The sequence below is a fragment of the Candoia aspera genome, chromosome 17, assembly GCF_035149785.1.
Source record: "Candoia aspera isolate rCanAsp1 chromosome 17, rCanAsp1.hap2, whole genome shotgun sequence".
In the NCBI taxonomy this organism is placed as follows: domain Eukaryota; kingdom Metazoa; phylum Chordata; class Lepidosauria; order Squamata; family Boidae; genus Candoia; species Candoia aspera.
Genome location: NC_086169.1, coordinates 9,335,020 through 9,353,597, shown reverse-complemented (window position 1 = coordinate 9,353,597; position 18,578 = coordinate 9,335,020). Strand labels below are relative to the sequence as shown.

General features: G+C 47.0%; 1 protein-coding gene across 1 annotated transcript in view; it reads left to right on the top strand.

Moving 5' to 3' along the window:
• The window catches only part of LOC134506888 (pre-mRNA-processing factor 39-like), a 214,360-nt gene that overhangs the window by 157,027 nt on the left and 38,755 nt on the right, over positions 1-18,578 (top strand). The gene's annotated exons all lie outside the window — the stretch shown is intronic.

The following is an 18,578-nucleotide window of genomic DNA, read 5'->3' as shown; positions in this document are numbered from 1 at the left end:
GGATGTTTTTGATCACACCCTGCAGACACGGCTGCTGCTTCACAGCTGCCTCTACTGTTTCTTTGCCACACAACCCTTGTGCGTTCAAGAGGATTGCGACTGTCCGCAAAACAGATTCCACAGCCTTCCTCCCACACAAATTCACACATACAACAGCCTCACACTCAATTCTCTTCTCTCAGACTGCATTTTCCCCCACTGTTAATAAGGGCCAATTGCAAGTAGATCCATGTTAAAAATCTCAAATATTTTAAGTTTACACTTACAAAAAAACGATTGAATGTACTGTAGATGGGTCCTACTAGCTTCTGATCACCTAGACTTCATTTTTTAAAAAAATTATGGGAAATATTCCAGTATACACATTTTCCACCTCCAGTCCAAACAAATGCACTCAGATGAGAAGCACATCCCTTGATTTCACATAGCTCGGTCCCTGGATTTAGCCTACCCTATATCTGTGCTGCAAGGAAGACAAGCAAACAACGAAGAACTGACAACAGTCAAACAACACGGCAATGTTTCTGCAATTTAATCTTTACATCTATTTCTGAATAAAGGGAAAGAAAACTACCAGAAGTTCTTGGGTAAAGTGGACTTGCACTAGATCCCTTTCTTCATGGGAGAATTTTGAGGCCTTGCCATCTAAGTGATTATCCAGAAAGTGTGGAAAGGGCAAATCACGCCTGATACTAGTAATGGTGATGTCGCAGCACTTGAGAATGAATCAAGTCATCGAGATCAGGCATTTCCCCTGATTCTTCCCAAGTCACCAGAGGTTCGCAGAAATGATCAACCACAGAGGTAGCTCCTGCTCTTCCATTCATAAAGATGTCAAATGCACATTTCAATTTCTGAAAATTGGGAGGGGTAGACGAAGAAAGAAACAAGTTAGAGAATTGGGGATCCCACCCAGGCATTTCCCAGCCCAGAGAAGAAAACTGGCATAGAAGATACATGAACAGTACGGTAATATTTGGAGAAGAAAACCTCTTGAATTCACAGTCTGTTTGCTTATCCACTAAAGCCACAGAGAATGCGGGTTCCAAGAATTATTCCTGCATTTTATTCCCTATTGGCTTTCCTTCCATTGGATGTATGAGAATTGTCTTTTGACATTTCTTCCAAAGGAGAGCAGAATTTGGGGGTATTTGGGGTACAAATTAGCTCTTTTATAGGACAGGCATCTCTCCAGTATCTATAGCTATTCCCTCCCAACCCCAGATCCCACTCTCTGCAGAACCTCTCACATTTCCAAGAGAATTTGTCCTCTGGGGATTTTTAAAACGGGGAACTTGAAAGTTCTGACAGAGTTTTGGGAGTTGGGGGGCTATGAAATAATAATAATAATAATAATAATAATAATAATAATAGCAGCAGCAGCAGCAGCAGCAGCAGCAGCCTAAGATGTAGAACAGGTGACAAAGCAGCCATCACCTCTTCTGGCACCCCCAACAATCAAATCAGCTCAACGTGCCATTCAGTGTATATTGAAATTATCAGAATTTATTTATTTATTTGTTTTTATTTGATCTCTATAGCCGCCCATCTCAACAAGCGACTCTGGTGCATAGTCCGCCTCCCCTTAAACTCTTGAGCACAGAGGTACAGAGGTTTCCTTGTATCGTGCCCCATATAGGGCATCCCTTCCATGCGTGTCCACATTGGGCATTCTGACACCCTTCAGACGCCTGGGAGAGAGAGAGAGAGAGAGAGATGCTCCTGGTTTGCTTACAACTAAGATCTTTCGTTGTAGTCCACCTATTTGGTATATGCTTCTGGAATTTTTCCGTCTCAACATCGGCGTGTTTCCCCAAAACAATCTTGGGAAGCATTGCAGGGACAGAGCCTTACCTGGACAGGAGCCGGTCATGAAACCGGAGAGCTACGAGGCATGCTTACGGACTGTGAGAGAACGACAGGGCTACCAAGACGGACAGAGTTTGCAAGAGCAACACGGAAATGGGCCGGCATCTCACCGTCTGCTCATGCTTGGGCAAAGCCACGCAGGGAACCGGTTCCAAGGATTCCATTGACGAGTAGGGATGGATGTCGTACGGAGACCGCAGGCCTTCCTCTTTTGCACAGTTGGTGTCCACCAAGAACAACATGAAAGTCAGCATAGTGCCGATGGCGCTCTGGAAGAGGAATCGTAGAATCCTAGGGTTGGAAGGGACCTTGGAGGTCATCTACTCCACCCCCCACCCAGTGCAGGAATCCTCATGCCATCCCAGACAAGTAACTATCACACGGTGGGAGAAAACGTGTCTCCTAGGCCTCCCTTCATCTTCTCCACCCATTTCTACCACACACCTGGGGAGCTAATTGGGGACAAAAACATGCCGTTAAGCCTGGACTTAATTGCAGTCCCACCTGAAGAAAAGGGCTGCCTCAAACATGTGCAGAGTGCCACTCCCCACAACAACATCACCTTGCAACGTGAGGTCAGTGGGACATTGCAGAATCACTTCCTGCTAGCTTTTCTTTTTTTCTGTAACAATCTTGCCTCCCCTGCTCTATATCCTAGACCAGGATGGGCACCCCATACCCCCCTCCCCATTTTGCACCCCCAGGAGCAAGCACCAATATCCCCCAGCAGAACGGCCATTTTCTGTGGTGTGATTTTCCCCTCTCTTTTAGAATAGGTGTGTTAAATCTCCAGGAAATGTATTCCACCTCCTTTCGGTAAAAAGAAAACCCAAGAAATATTTAAAAGCAGGCTGAAAGAGCCGCTCCTGCCCCCGCAGCACGCAGGTACATGGGGGAATCGCACGAAGGTGGAGGACCCTTTTCCAAAGCCATGGGGCTTCAGGGCTGGGTCCTTCAAACTGCAGGGGAGAAGCTTTTTATTCTACCTTGAACTTGTTGCATGTAAATAATAATAATAATAATAATAATAATAATAATAATAATAATAATATTGCCTGGCCAGTAACTGCTATTGTTCCTGATCTGGCAAGCAAGACGAGCCCAGGGGCAAGTTCTCCGTGTTCGTTTTTGGACTGGATCCAGGCGAGCGACCGGTGAGGGGCTGCTGATTTTGGATGGGGCTGGGGTAGCCCAACCCCCCCACGCAATGCAGAATCTGCCCCCCCCCCCGGCCCGTTTCCAAGGACCGCCCTTCCATTACCTTCCCTTTGACGCTTGTATCTTCTCTGGGTCTGTAGAAAGCCCCAGGGCTGCGTTGGTTGAAGTAATCCAGAGCCCATCGCTTCCAGTAACTCCTTTCCTCCAATTCTTCAAAGTCTTCAAAGTCTTCATAGTCTTCAAAGTCTTCCAATTCTCCCAAATTCAACTCCATTTGTTCTGGAAACTCCACCTGCCCCTCGCTTTTTTCCAGGCCTTCCAAAGTGGGGTTCCCTTCAGGGCAACGAGGCACTCCTGGTCTACAACATTCCTTCCTTTCCTCCTTCACCGGGGACCCCAAGACCAGGGCACAGGCCAGGAGCAGCTGCAGGCCCACCAGGGAACTCCTCATGGTGGCCAGGAGAGCCACCGAAGGCAGAACTGGTGGCTGGGGGAGGGAGGCCTGTCGATATACCTCTGAGGAAGCCTCGCCCTCCAGCAAGCTCCACCTTGGAGCCAGAAGACGCCGTCCTCCTGGAGTTGGCCTGCTCTGCTAGGCTTGATCCAAAAGGAAGACCTGGTCAAGCACAGCGGCCCCCCGCAGATGTGGGGCAACGGCCTCTCCTCCCATTGCAATGCCTCTCAAGAATTACTTGTGGGGTTTAGTGGGACGTTCAAGCTGGAGCTATACAGTTCCGACATCGTGCAGCGCTTTGCTTTGGTGACAGATGCCCACCAGCCGCTGGGAAGAACCTCAGGGAAACTTATTTTTCGCAAGGGAGGACCGGCAAGTTCAGAAGCACGGCTTAGGTCTGAACGCGCCTTTGCCCTGGACCCCCGGGGTGTGGCTTGGAAGTCCATGCTTGGCACGCCAGTTCAGGCGTGATGCAGCATGGTCTCACGCAGGCACTGAGCACTTCGGCAAGCAGCTGCGTTGTTCAGCGGCATTCACAAGGTTGATTTAAAACGCCCCAGCGTTTAATCCAGACCTAAACTTGCACATGGCGACTTCCTCCGTTGCATCAGAGAAACTTCCCCAGAATTTAAAGATGTCTTGGATCTGGATGACGGGCTCTGAAAAAAGAAAAGCTCAAAATGTCCAAAGTCTGGGTGACCCTGAAGATGGCATCTGGTTGGGTTTTCTTGGCAGCCTTTGGGGCAACTGTTTGCCACTTGCAGGCTGTTTTTATTTCGACTTCTTGGTTTAACCAACCTCTCTGGGGTTCCCAGATGGCATCCCACCAAGGACTAACTCCCACCTAAGGCCAAAGCTTCAGATCCTTCTTCCCATACAGGTAGTCCTTGCTTAACAACCACAACTGAGGCTGGAATTTCAGTTTCTAAGTGAAGTAGTCATTAATCCGATCCGATTTTACAACCGTTTTTGCAGCGGTCATTAAGTGAATCACCACAGTCGTTAAGCAAACCGCATGGCTATTAAGGGAATCACGCAGTTCCCCATTGATTTTGCGTGTCAGAAGCTGGCCAAGAAGGTCAAAAATGGTGATCAGGTGACCACGGGAAGCTGAGATGGTCATAAATATGAACCAGTTGCCAAGTGCCCAAATCGTGATCATGTGACCACAGGGATGCTGCAACAGTCGTAAATATGAGCACCGGTTGTAAGACAATTTTTTCGGCACTGTCATAAGTCTGAACCGTCACTAAATGAATGGTCATTAAATGACAACTACCTGTAGTGCAAAGGTGACTTTTCCCCAATCCCATGAGATCTCAACACTCAGAGTGGTCAGCCACCACAGCCCATGCTGTAATCACCCCATGAAAAGGGGTGATTGGGTGGGACGGTTGAAGAACCCCCAGCCTAGCCTGGAGCGACTTGATTTCCCGCCACCCGACCCTCCAGATTATGATGAGGTGATCCTTGTTTCACCACCTGCCCCTGCCCCTCACCCTGGTCTTCGGGCTGCAGAGCCCCAGTCTCTCCGGCCACCTGCCAACGAAGCAACTTTGTGCCGCCTCCATCTTGGCATGGAGGGGGTCTCTCAGGCATGTGGCTCCTTGCGTTTCAGGCTCCGCCAACCCTCAAGAGCCTGATGCCAAGCAAAATTAAGGTGCGTGAAGCACGGGTCAGTGGAATTGGTGGATTTTTAAACAGTTAACAAGAAGCATCGTTCACTGGAATTTTAGTTGGCAAGGCTCTGGCGGGGGCATTATTTGGGTAAAATAAAAGACACTCAATGTCTAAGCAACCCACAGTCCAAAGAAAACTTCAGGTGGGTCATAAAGGGAAGCTGTTTGGGATGAAGCCAAAATCAGCCTGCCATTTCTGATGTTCTGCGGTTTCTGATGCTAAATGTCACTGCCCTTCAATGCGGCTCATTGAACAGCTTTCTGGTTCTGGCTGTGAGTTGATGATTCAAAAGAGTGAAGGGGAACACGGAAGGAGGGAAGAAGGAAGGAAGGAAGGAAGGAAGGAAGGAAGGAAGGAAGGAAGGAAGGAAGGAAGGAAGGAAGGAAGGAAGGGACAGTTCTTAGATTGTACATCTGTGCAACCAAGTACTGTATGTGTGCTTCGTAAGGGAAAATGCATTATGTATCACAGTGCCCTTGAACACAAAGCACAATCTGCCTGTCCTGTGGCAGGTTCTAATCTTCCTTTCAACCGCACACCAGAACCAGATAGCTGTTCAATGAGCTGCATTGAAGGGCAGAGACATTTAGCATCAGAAACCGCAGAACATCAGAAATGGCAGGCTGATTTTGGCTTCATCCCAAACAGCTTCCCTTTATAATCCACCTGAAGTTTTCTTTGGACTGTGGGTTGTTTAGATGGAGGTGGCACAAAGTTGCTTTATTGGCAGTTGGCTGGAGAGGCTAGGCTCTGCCTTTTCCAATGCAGCACGAAGAGCAGGGTGAGGGGCAGGGGCAGGTGGTGAAACAAGGACCACTTCATCATAATCTGGAGGGTCGGGTGGTAGGAAATTAAGTCACTCAAGGCTAGGCCGGTGGTTCTTCAACCGTCCCACCCAATCACCCCTTTTCCCGGTCTTGAATAATATCATCACCCCTACAAAAAAGTGGGCTCTGATTTACACCAGAATCTCCAGGCCCAACTGTATCCTTGACCCACAAACCAGCAACTACCAATGGCTGAAGGACCCCCAGGATAAGCCCAAATGACTCCCTCGGGGTGATTGCCCCCAGTTTAAGAACCACTGAGCTCGATGGTGTCTCAAGACAAAGAGGACAAAACCGCTGAAACCAAAGATCAGCTGGCATGATTTAGGGCTGGCTTCTTCTAACCGGGTCCTCCTGTTTGGTGGGATTGCAGTTCCAGTGATCCCCACCCAGCACGGGCTATGGTGGCTGACCACTCTGGGTGTTGTGATCTCACCTTCCTGGAACGCATGGGATTGAGGAAAAGTCACCTTTGCACTACAGGTAGTCCTCACTTAATGACCATGTATCTAGTGACGGTTCAGACTTATGATGCTGCTGAAAAAATTGTCTTACAACCAGTGCTCACATTTACAACCGTTGCAGCATCCCTGTGGTCACATGATCATGGTTTGGGCACTTGGCCACTAGTTCACATTTATGACCATCTCAGCATCCCGGGGTCACCTGATCACCATTTTTGACCTTTCTGGCCAGCTCTGATGAGCAAGATCAATGGGGAACCGCATGATTCCCTTGGTGACATCTTTAAGTGGCCGAGGTTGAGAAACACTGGATTACACAATGCAAATCATACGGGTGAAAACTGGACTGGGTGTGGGGATGAACTACAAATTGCCCAGTTATGGCTGCCAGCTTGAATTTTTTTATCCCCCGCCCCCCGCCCCCCCCCAGACACCCTTGTTCCCTTGTGTGGGGAGGACCTCCCATTGGCTGTCTTCATGGAGGCCGATGCTCAAGGACGATGGGAACGCACATGGTCTTCCACACCTCCAACCCAGGCTATTTGTCACTTTCCAGCTCTAGAGTCTATCAAATCCTCCTGTGTTTCTTGATGGCCCTGGAAGTACCCCTTGGTTTAAGGCAGCTTTGCCAAGCCTGGAGAAAAACCTTGGCACACATTCCCTTTCTTGGCAGAAAAGCTAACTGGAGCAGCAGTTAAATCCACCTCCAGTATTGCTGATGAAACACCATCCTTATTGCATCTAAACGTGGCATATTGTGCTCAGGTCACAATGCTCCAACGCTCCCAGTCTCTGTTATTTGAGGTCACCACCTCATGTGGCCTCATAGGTATGATAGTTTTATCTGGTGAGCCTGTCCAAGGAATGATCCTTCCTTCCTTCCTGCCTGCCTGCCTGCCTGCCTGCCTGCCTTCCTTCCTTCCTTCCCTATCTCTCTATTCCTTCCTTCCTTCCCTCCCTCTCTATTCCTTCCCTCCCTCCCTCCCTCCCTCCCTTCCTCTGTATCTAAATAATAATTGATTTAAAAGCGAACACTGAGGCACTGAAAGGCCTGGGAAAATAAACAGGTTGAGCCCTTTCCTAACCTTTAGGAAGGAGATTGCTAAATTGACCAGTAACATTAAATATACCCTTGGTCGGTTCTGCAAGACACGGTCTGTAAATAACCCAAGAGCGTTGCCTAGGCTCTATGGGACAAGGTGGTCTGGCAAATCATTTGGAAAGCTCTGAGGTTTTATATTTATTTATTTATATTTATATTTCAAATTTCATCACCACCCATCCTACTCAAAGAGCGACTCTGGGTGGTTTACAATAAAACTAGGATAGACAGAGATGAAAAAACAATAAAAACAGAATTCTTCATAAAAATATAAACATAAATATAAAATATAAAATCCAAGATGGTGATATTAAAAGTTCTTAAGGTAAATACGTGGAATTCCCTGGGGCCTCTTCAAGGCTGTAACCACCCCCAGGATTGGTTACCCCAATTCCCGCCCCAAGCGACATGGCAGAGCCAGGCCTTCACCCCTTTCCGGAAGGCCGGGAGCGAGGGGGCTTGCCTCACCCCTGGGGGAAGAGAGTTCCAGGGGGTGGGGGCAACGGCAGAGAAGGCCCACTTCCTGGGCCCCGCCAATCGACATCCTCTCATGGACGGGGTCCGTAACATGCCCTCTCTGCATGATCGGGTGGGACGGGCTGATGTGATGGGGAAGAGGCGGTCCCTCAGGTAGCCTGGCCCCAAGCCATGTAGGGCTTTGAAGGTGATGACCTTGAATTGGACCCGGAAGCAGACCGGCACCCATAAATATTCCACATTTATAAGATGTATTGCTATATATTGTTATATTTGGTGATATTCCAACTTCTTTATGTTAGCTACTTAATTTATTGATTAGGCTTTTGACCATTTCAAAACAGCATCAACTAGCAAAAGGATAGACTAGGTATAAATTTAGCTATGGCAATTGGCCCATTTAGCCACACAGCAGAAGAACAAAACTCAAATCGGAAACTCTGCGTTGGGGATTTGTATCCAGATTCTGAGATCAACTTGTCCCAATCTGATGGCCCCTGCTCCCTGACTACCAAGCCAGCACAGCTGGCACTCCTGCAGGAACAAGGTTAGGAACAAAAAGACTAGACATTTTTTAAATCAGTAATTGTAAATCCAGATATCTCCCAATTCTGCAGAAAATGAAACTGACAACTTGAAGGAATCTCATGCAGAACTTTGGGATTCATTCTTAGATGCTGTCATAGAATCCTAGGGTTGGGAGGCACCTTGAAGGTCTTCTAGTCCAACTCCCTGCCCAAGGCAGGACTCTTCATACCATCTTGGACAAAGGGTTGTCCAATCTTTTCTTGAAACCATGTCTCCACCAATGACTTCCGGCGGGGGATTGGTGAATTGAGACATGTCTCTGCGATCTCAGTGGTAGACTGGGCAGCACGGACCTTTTTTTGGGCTCAGGCCAGTCTCCGTAGAGCCCAGAAGTGTCCTCCAGATTAAGGAGAACCCCAAGAATTGCCCCATCTATTCTCTGGATGGCTGGACACAGCCAGAAGAATGCAAAACAGTGTTTCGCGATCAACTGGTAAGGTAGCAACCGGGAGGTGGGGTTGCCATCCTTTCCTAAGCCATGCTGAAGCCTTAAACAGACTCAAAAGCTGCTCACCCCATTTCTGAAACAATGTCTCCACCATGCTGTTCTTCATGATGATGATGATGATGATGATGATGATAGCAACAGTTCAAACTTATTCTTCTGCAGCGTGCTCAATTAGCTGTAGCCCAATGACCTCTCTGTAGGCCAGTTGAGTGTAGTGGTTAAAGGCACTAGGCTAGAAACCAGGAGACCATCAGCTCTACCTTAGGCACAGAATCCAGCTGGGGGACCTTGGGCCAGTCCCCCTCTCTCAGCCCTAGGAAGAAGGAGGCCAGGGCAAGTCTCTTCTCAAAAATCTGGCCAAGAAAACTGCAAGGACTTTCCACGCAGTTGCCTGGAGTCAACACTGACTCAACGACACACGCACACACACTGAAAACATCAGCTTTCTCTCATTCAATTCTGCTGCGCCATCCTTCAGCCAGTTGCACAACTGCTGTGCCAGGGGAAGAGACCCAGAAATGTAAGAAGAGGAAGCACACGGCAAGATTTGCACAATTTAATTTTATTCTCCTATTTCGGCACAAGGGGAAAAGCAGAGCTATGAGGATTGTAGGATGAGATGGGGTTGCAATGGATTCCTCTTTTTGTGGGACAATCAGGTGAATGGTTGCATCTAAGGGATTATACCAGTGTTTCTCAACCTTGGCATCTTTAAGACGGGTGGACTTCAACTCCCAGGATTCCCCAGCCAGCCATGCTGGCTGGGGAATCCTGGGAGTTGAAGTCCACCCGTCTTAAAGATGCCAAGGTTGAGAAACACTGGATTATACTGTTATTATGGAAGGAACGGGGTAGCCCAAAGGATCTATTTCTCCCAGAACTGAGCATCAGCATGCAAAGACAAGGCTGGGGTTTCAATGAGCCTCCAAGGTGTTTGATGGTTCTTCAGATCTTGGCAGTGTAATGCATTTGTAGCCGGTGACGGTTTTCGTTCCACTTTTTGTGTCAATGAAGATATCAAATGTGCAGTCGTGTTTCTAAGGACCGGGAGATACCAAAGAGACAAACTTAGAAAATCAGGGGTACCTGATAAGAAATTGGTGCTGAACAAAAATTGGCGTTTTTGGAACAGGAAGTTAGAGAGGACCGCTCAACTGTGTTCAAACCACATGCGTAACCAGATCAGTGGAAGACTAGCGGCTAAATTTGTGCAATGCACCAAGGCTGCTTCATTTCAGTCTTGCCTGGAATGTGGCACAATATGCCACAGAACCAAGCCAGTTTGGTTTGTGTGTCACTTATTTGGGGAATCCAAAGAATTCTGGTAAGGACGTTCACATGTTGCACATGATTTGGCTATGATTTTGGTCAGTTCAGTCACATAGCTTGGATTCACTCCTGACAGAACTATACGCCATTGTGTGAGGCATCTGGCTTGGCTTGGCTGGGACACAGGGCAAACATGGTGATGAGCTAACCACAGTTTATGAGAAGATTGCGCCATTTTTGCTACAGGAGAACTACCATTTCACTTAAAACAAAATGTTTAGCCTTCCTTTCTTCTCTTTTTTTAATTACATTGTTTTTATTGCTTGTATTTTTACAACTATTGTTAGCTCCCAGAGTTCTATGTCACAAGATGGGCAGCCATATAATTTTTTTAAAGCAACAAACAAACAAACAAACAAACAAACAAATAAATAAATAAATAAATAAATAACAAAAGGTAAGGTTTTATATTTACAGCTTCTATTTTCATTTCATTAGGGCATTTATTCTGACTCAATCAATCAATCAATCATTGATTGATTGACTCAAAATAAGTATCTTAAAGCCCACTGGAGGCATATCTCACCTATTCAGAGGCCACTTGTAAATGAAATGAAACTATTTATTTATTATGGCCAAAGGTCAACCATTTAAAATAGCTAACCAGCATTAAGTCATTCAGAACAGGCTAAAATCCACAACAATAACTGCATTAATTTCTGTTATATTTCTATATATTTGGAAACTTGACATGGCTCAGTGGAAGAATGTCCTGGCTGCATCCACGCAACAGTTTTAACCCCATTACATGAATTAACCCAATTTTTTGGTTCAAGCCATAGTCAAACCACCCATCGCTTTGCTAAGCAGAGGAAGTTGTTCCAGATTTGAGTTCACAACACTTACCTCCTGTTTGGATTCCGGCAGAGGTTGGCAGCCCTTGTTTTCCAAGTAGTCTCTTGAATATTCCACACCACCTTCTTGCTCTTTGCCTTTGCTGCAGTTGGTTTTGACCAAAGCCACCTTGATGTAGACCATTACACCGATGGCTTTCTGATGGAAGAGAAGAAGACATGTCTCAGAAACGTTGAGTTGGATCTCTGTAACTCCCAGGGAGATTTTGTACAGAATTAGGATGGGCTCAGTCTGAACCCCAGAACTTTCTAGGGTTCAGTCCTCCAACAGTTAAAAGTGTAAGGGTGTGTGTGCTTTGGAGCATGTGCAGAGTGCCTTTCAATCTTGGCAACCAGGGAAGTGCAGTTCATACAGTATTAGCACACACAAACATAGAAAAGAAACAAACAGTGATTGAGAGAAGGAGAAAAAAGAATAAATAAGCGTTATATGAAAGTGGAAGGTGGCACAGATTTATCCATCTTTTAATTTCCCTAAACAGCGAAGCTTTCCCAAAGCAGACCTTTCCTGGATTTGATGTCATTTATTTCATTTGACTGATGTCTTGTACATCCCAGAGACCCTACAAAGGAACATCCTGGAGTGTTGCCATGATGCCAAAGTGGTGGGACGTTTCGGATTTGTGAAAACCTTTCATTTAGTTAGACGACAATTTTGGTGGCCAACCTTGAGGAAGATGTGGAGGAATACACAGCAGCTTGCCCCATCTGTGCCATAGCTAAACGTATCGGAGGCAAGCCTAGAGGCCTTTTACAAAACGTGGCCAGTCCAAGCCGCCCATGGAAACAAATTGCCATGGATTTCATTGTTGAACTCCCTGAGAGCAAACAGAAGACAGTCATATGGGTGGTCACTGACCTTTTTTCAAAACAGTCTCACTTCATCCCATGTGCCACACTTCCCACAGCCAGTCAACTGGCCAGGATGTTCATTCACCACAACTATCGCCTTCACAGTACTCCCGAACATATCATAAGCAATAGAGGAACTCAATTTACTTCCAGATTCTAGAAGCAATTTCTCAAATTAATTGGTGTCAACCAAGGCCTAAGCTCCACCCACCACCCAGAAACTGACGGGGCGAGTGAACAGAGGAATCAAATCCTCAAACGATACTTGAACTGCTACGTCAGCCACCAGCAAGACAATTGGGTCGATTTACTCCCGTTCGCCGAGGTAGCATATAATAATGCAGTACACGTGAGCACAGGATTTACGCCATTTCAGGTCGCCACTGGACAAGACTTCGTGCCCATCCCGGAACTCCCACAACTCCGCACCGAAATACTCAACTCAGGGACAGCTGGCCTACAATTGTCAAGGCGCTTGACAATGCCAAGGCCGATTACAAAAAATACGCTGATAGAAAGAGGTCCACCAAGTGGCTCCTAAAAGTGGGAGACATGGTTTATCTTTCTATTAAATACTTGAAATCAAATCAGCCATTGAAGAAACTCGGCCGAAAGTATGTCAGCCCGTTTCCAATCACGCGACTTATCAACAATGTCACAGTGCAACTCCGACTTCCAAAAACATTGCACAATATTCACCCGGTCTTCCATTGCTGTCTTCTTAAACCAGTACGAACATCGACGCAATGGCACCCTAAACCACCCCACTCACCCCCAAACTGATTGATGGTGAACAGCACTTCGAGATACAAGGAATTCTGGACTCCAGACTACATCAGGGGGGCTTACAATACTTGGTACACTGGAAACACCTACCAGACACAGAAAATGAGTGGGTGGCGAGCTACCATATCCAAGCACCCCGCCTAGTCAGGGCGTTCCATAAGCAATATCCCACTAAACCTACATAGCTTAAACAGAACGCTTTGTCATATGTACCTCTTAATTAGCTTTTTTTTTTGCCAGGTACTTCTGTATCCAGGGGACGAAATGGGGGGAGGCCATCTTTCTGCAGGGAGGTGGCATGTAAGGATGGAGAACCCAGGGGGAATGGTTAATTGCACCTGGGTCCTCTAACCTTACACATCAAAGGGAAGGAAGGATAGAGGAGAGACTGCAAGCAATGAAGGGGCAAGGGATAAGAAGAGGGCAGATGGCAGCAACCCCGTTGACAACTGAGAGACCGAGCGGCCACCATCACGCAAGCTGTCAATGCAGAGGAAGGGGCGGGACAAAGAAAAGGCGAGAAGACAAAGGAGGGAGGTGGGAGGAAGTGGAGCCAGTTGTGGCTTTGACAGTCTGAGGTAAAGACCTAATAAAGAACTTCGCATATCCATCGTGGCTTGTGCTGTGAGTGTCTGAAATTAGGCCTTAAAATAAAAACCTCACAAGGGCAGACTTGAACCTGGGCCTCCTCACTCTTAGGGCAAACTCTATGAAACTGGAGTCCTTCCTGGGTTTATTCAACATCCTAAGCCACAAAACAAACAAACCAAGATTAAAACTAACCAAGCTGTGCAAAGGCAGCTATTTTTTTTCCTTGACCTGGTAAAAGTCGTAGGGTATGAACTAGCCAATGAAGGGGGGGCTTGAACCCGGGCCACCCCAATTCTAGTTGGGTATTTTGACCATTAAACCCACCCCATTCTGCAAACTCATATCGTTTCCACTTGTCACTTCTTTAACTGAAAAAGTATCTCCTCAACATGCAGGGAAGCTGAGTCCCGTGTTCCTAAGCCACCCCCCAGTGCCACCAATTCTCTTCCTTTTGTGTCAGTTGAAATTGAAGAGGCCTGGAAAACAGCAGGTTGGCGCAACGGCCAGGCGTCCACCAACTAGCCCCCTCCAGATACGAGGGGCCTTGGGTGGGGGTAACAGGGGTCATAGCCCCACTTTCCTGGAGGGCGCCCGGTTGGGAAAGGTGGCTGGGAAGCAGAGATGGTGGAGCTGGGTTGCGCCTCCCGCCCCAACGCCGATATTCTTTTCTTCCAGCCATTGGAAATGGGTTATAATTGGTACAATAGAGTAACACTTCATAATAACATAAATTATGAGGTCTTTGCCTGTCAGCTGGATTTTCTCACCTTGATTTCGAACTGACTGCCCTCCAGATGTTTGTAGAGGGGCCCGGAGTTTAGATGGTTGTAGTGGTGAATTGCTTTTTCTTTCAAATAGTGGGGCACAACTTCAGGGCTCTGAGCAGCAAGAATCGCTATCCCCTTTTGCTGCATTCTTGCCATTTCCTTTTCCCATTTTGCCTCTGCCGACTCTTCTGCTTGTTCCACTTGCTCTGCCTCTTTCAGTTCTTTCGCCTCTTTCAAGTCTTCCGACTCTTCTGATTCTTCCGACTCTTCCACACAGGGATGCCTCTTTTTGCAACACTCGTCTTCCACACAGGGATGCCTCTTTCTGCAACACTCGTCTTCCACACAGGGATGCCTCTTTCTGCAACACTCGTCTTCCACACAGGGATGCCTCTTTTTGCAACACTCGTCTTCCACACAGGGATGCCTCTTTCTGCAACACTCCTCTTCTGCAGAAGGCTCCCCTCGCTTACAACATTTCCCTTCTACCCCAAACGCTGCCAGCCCCAGGAGCAAAGTGCAGCTGAGGAGCAGCTGGAAACCCACCCAGGACATTCTCATTGTGGCTAGGAGATGCTGAACAAACCCAAGCTGGCTGGAGGATGAATGCTGATATAGTTCTGAGGAAGCCCTGCCCTTGGCTGGCTCTGCCCACCAGTTGGAAGACTCCGCCTCCTTCAAGTTGTGTCCGCCCATTGGCACGACCTGAAAGGAAAGACTTAAGTCCATCCTGTTGCCCCGGCGCAGGGGCAATTCTTTCCCTTGTTATTCCGGTGAGACCTTGCAGAGAGGTCAAGGCATCATACAGGGGCCTTCTTCTTCATCTCTAGTACTTATTTTAAGTGTGAGGTAGACCGGGCTGAGTCAGTTGCAAAGCGGAACGATCCAAATCCAGCACTTAATCACACCTGGCTCCCTCTTCCGACTTCAGGGTCAACCGTTGAGCAATTTCTTTTATCCCCCCTCTTCAGTCAAGAAACTTTTCAGGTCTCCTGATCGTTTCCAGCTGGAAAAGTTGAGAACTTTTCCAAGCTGCCATTGAATGTCCCACTTTCCCCTTTTCTAGGAGAAAAGAAGCTATAGGATTATAACACCATGAAATGAGCAGAAAATATATTTCCGGGCTTCTCTGCAATGCTTTGTCTTCCAGGAAGCAGGTGGGTCTGCAAAGCTTTATGTCAAAGAATTTCTGTTACCTCCATGAAACTCATGTCTGAGCTACGACTTAGTCTGGGGAAAAGAAGACAAAAGAAAATGAATATTGAACACCAACGTTCAGACAGGAGTCATGGAAGAAAGTGTCACCAAGATGCACCAGGATGGTTCTAGGCAGCCTCTGAAGAAAATCTTAAAAGGCGCATGCGTTGTTCACAAAAAAGTTAGCCAGGAGGCAGACAAGGCAGTGCCTGAAGATAACATGACCAAGACTTAAATCAAGCCCCCCACAAACTTTCCAAGGATCACCCGTAAAGAGCAGCAGCATAAACCAAAGAGGTCTGCAAAGTGAGAACATTCTCATGCCCAAGGAGTGAGGGCCTAACTCTCACCTTAAACTGAATCCTAACCCAGGATATTGCAACTGCTATGGACATTAAAAAGCTGGTCTTGTTGAATGAGATCCTTGATCTGTGGAATAGCATCACCCCACCCTCTCCAAGATTTGGATGGCCCTGATGCTCTTAGACCTGCACTAAAGACTTGGTGGTTTCCTGGGGGGGTTGAGCCAGGGTGTTCGATGAGCAGTGCTGTTGTGTTGTTGATGTGCCTTTTTTTTTTAAAGGGGGGTTATTGTTATCCTTGGGTGCCAGGGGTTGTATGTTGCAGGGTTTTTTGTGTGTGTTTTTAATCCTTGTATACTGCTTTGAGTCACCTGCATGAGATGCGTGGCTATACAAGTGGAAGGAAGGAAGGAAGGAAGGAAGGAAGGAAGGAAGGAAGGAAGGAAGGAAGGAAGGAAGGAGAAGAAAAGGAAGGAAGGAATTAGGTAGAAGAAAATAGGAAGGAAGGAAGGAAGGAAGGAAGGAAGGAAGGAAGGAGAAGAAAAGGAAGTAAGGAATTAGGTAGAAGAAAATAGGAAGGAAGGAAGGAAGGAAGGAAGGAAGGAAGGAAGGAAGGAAGGAAGGAAGGAAGGAAGGAAGGAAGGAAGGAATTAGGTAGAAGAAAACAGGAAGGAAGGAAGGAAGGAAGGATCTTCTACATGTAAAGAAGGCATTTTGCCACTGAGAGATCCCCAGTCACATTTCTGGAGTCCTCCAAAAATTCTCTGTACCCCCTCTGATCTCTTGATCAGTTTTCTTTGCCACGCTTTTCTGCATCTCCTCACCTTTGAACTTTTTGCCAAACCTGATTTGGGGGTCAGTCAGATTCCTACCCTTTTTCTGGACAGAATATTACCATTTCTGGCAACAGGACACAGCCATTCCTGGGCTGTTCATGGCCAGCTCTGGCAGGAATACTTTGAAGTCAACTTCAAAGGGGCCAGAAGTAGGAAGCACCTATAGAACATTTGTTGGTTTTTTTAAAAAGGACCCAAAAATGATAAAGATTATAATCAAACTCAAACTCTCCAGGTGCGATTGCATCAGTGACACCAGCCCTTTCTTGAAAGATGCTTTTGAACAATTAACAAGTGGCTTCACTTCTGAAAGCCTCAATTCACCTGGGCTTTACTTGGCAAAGAGCAATTTTTAAGCCATCACAGATGCCCAATGCCTAAACATCCCACAGGCCAAGAAAAATCTCCAGTGACCTGGAAAAACATTGGATTATCCTCCAAAAGGCTGATTGTCTTTCAGGTGTGATAGAACCCTGCTTAGGATGTCTGTTCCAGCACTTATTTTTCTCCAAAATCTAATCTTTTAATCCCTTTCCACCCTTTTAGTCTCCTGGTGGGGTTAGAAAAAATTCTGAACTTAATTTCCCTTTGTGGTCTTTTCAGCCAGAAAAACAAAACAGCAGAGGGTTTCTTTGATGGGTGAGGTCAATGCACCTCTGTTAGAGAATTTAGGTGGGTGGGGAGGGAGGTGATATGACTTGAGATAGAAAGGACCAGATGCATCACCATTTTTAAAAAATGCATCCAGAATGCCAGAAAGCCACATTTAAAGGAAAAAACACTGTCTAGGATGATTCCTTTGGTGGAATCTAAAAACCCTAAACCAGTTTGATGAGTTTAGGTGAAGGCCCTCCCCCGTGTGCTGAATGAATAGACCTGGACGTCGGCTGGACGCCAGTGGGAAAAATGCAAGAATCCAGTTTCAGAGGCCAGTTCCAGGACATCCTGCCCAAAGAGATGAATTATTGCGTTAATTTCCATGCATTAGATGGGAAGGTACACCCCAGGCACATTACAGTCCAAGGAAACAGGGTTTCTGGGCTAACAAAGCCTTCTTTAGGGCAGTGTTTCTCAACCTTGGCCATTTAAGACAGGTGGACTTCAACTCCCAGAATTCCCCAGCCAGGAAAGTCCACCCGTCTTAAAGTGGCCAAGGCTGAGAAACACTGTTTTAGGGAGGGGTATTATACTGCCCCAGTCTGACCTGGCTTGACCAAACAACCATTTTTCCTTGAGTCTCAAGGGAGGTGGGGCTGTCTTACCTTGGGGGTGGAGCCACCTGGGATGGGACTTCCCTACATCTATATCAGCCAGTTCCCCCCACAGCCCGCCCATTCATGTACAGTTGTTGTGGTGTTGCCTTTGCCACCATGGGAGTTCCCTGGCAGCTGGTCTTTGGGTGGTTCTTACTGGTGGGAGGTTTTGCCCAAAATCTTTTGGCCCCAGGGTTAGTGGAAGAGAAACTGGTCAATGAGGAGATGCTGAAAGAAGACCTTGAAATCATCACCAGGCAACGAATCGCTTCCTTGCGGGAAAAGGGGAACGATCAAATACGCACCTTCACTGACTTAGCCTTGCAATATTATAATAAGCAGGAAGATCCCACATTGTCCACACTGGTGGGGGACACAACTATGACTGTCCTAACAGTCAGGAATCACCCTGAGACAAGGAATAGGTCTCTAGTGTTTATTACTGCTACATAAGACAGAAAATCCTAACAAACTGAAGAAGCGTGGGAAAAACCCAGACAGACAAACTCCAAAAGTCAAGGCGGGTCTGATCTGTGTCTCTTTGAATGGCTGCTTAATTCCTCAGTACTACACGTGTGTTTTCCCCCCTGGAGAGGGGCCCCCTCCTGCTCGCCATCAGTGCTCATGACAATGACGGTCAAGGTAAGGAGCACCTTCAAGCCACTGTGATGCCCTTGATCTGTTTATTATTCCAATGAGGATTTTAGCCACTGGTCCATTTAGCTTTTTTGCACCCTCTCGCTC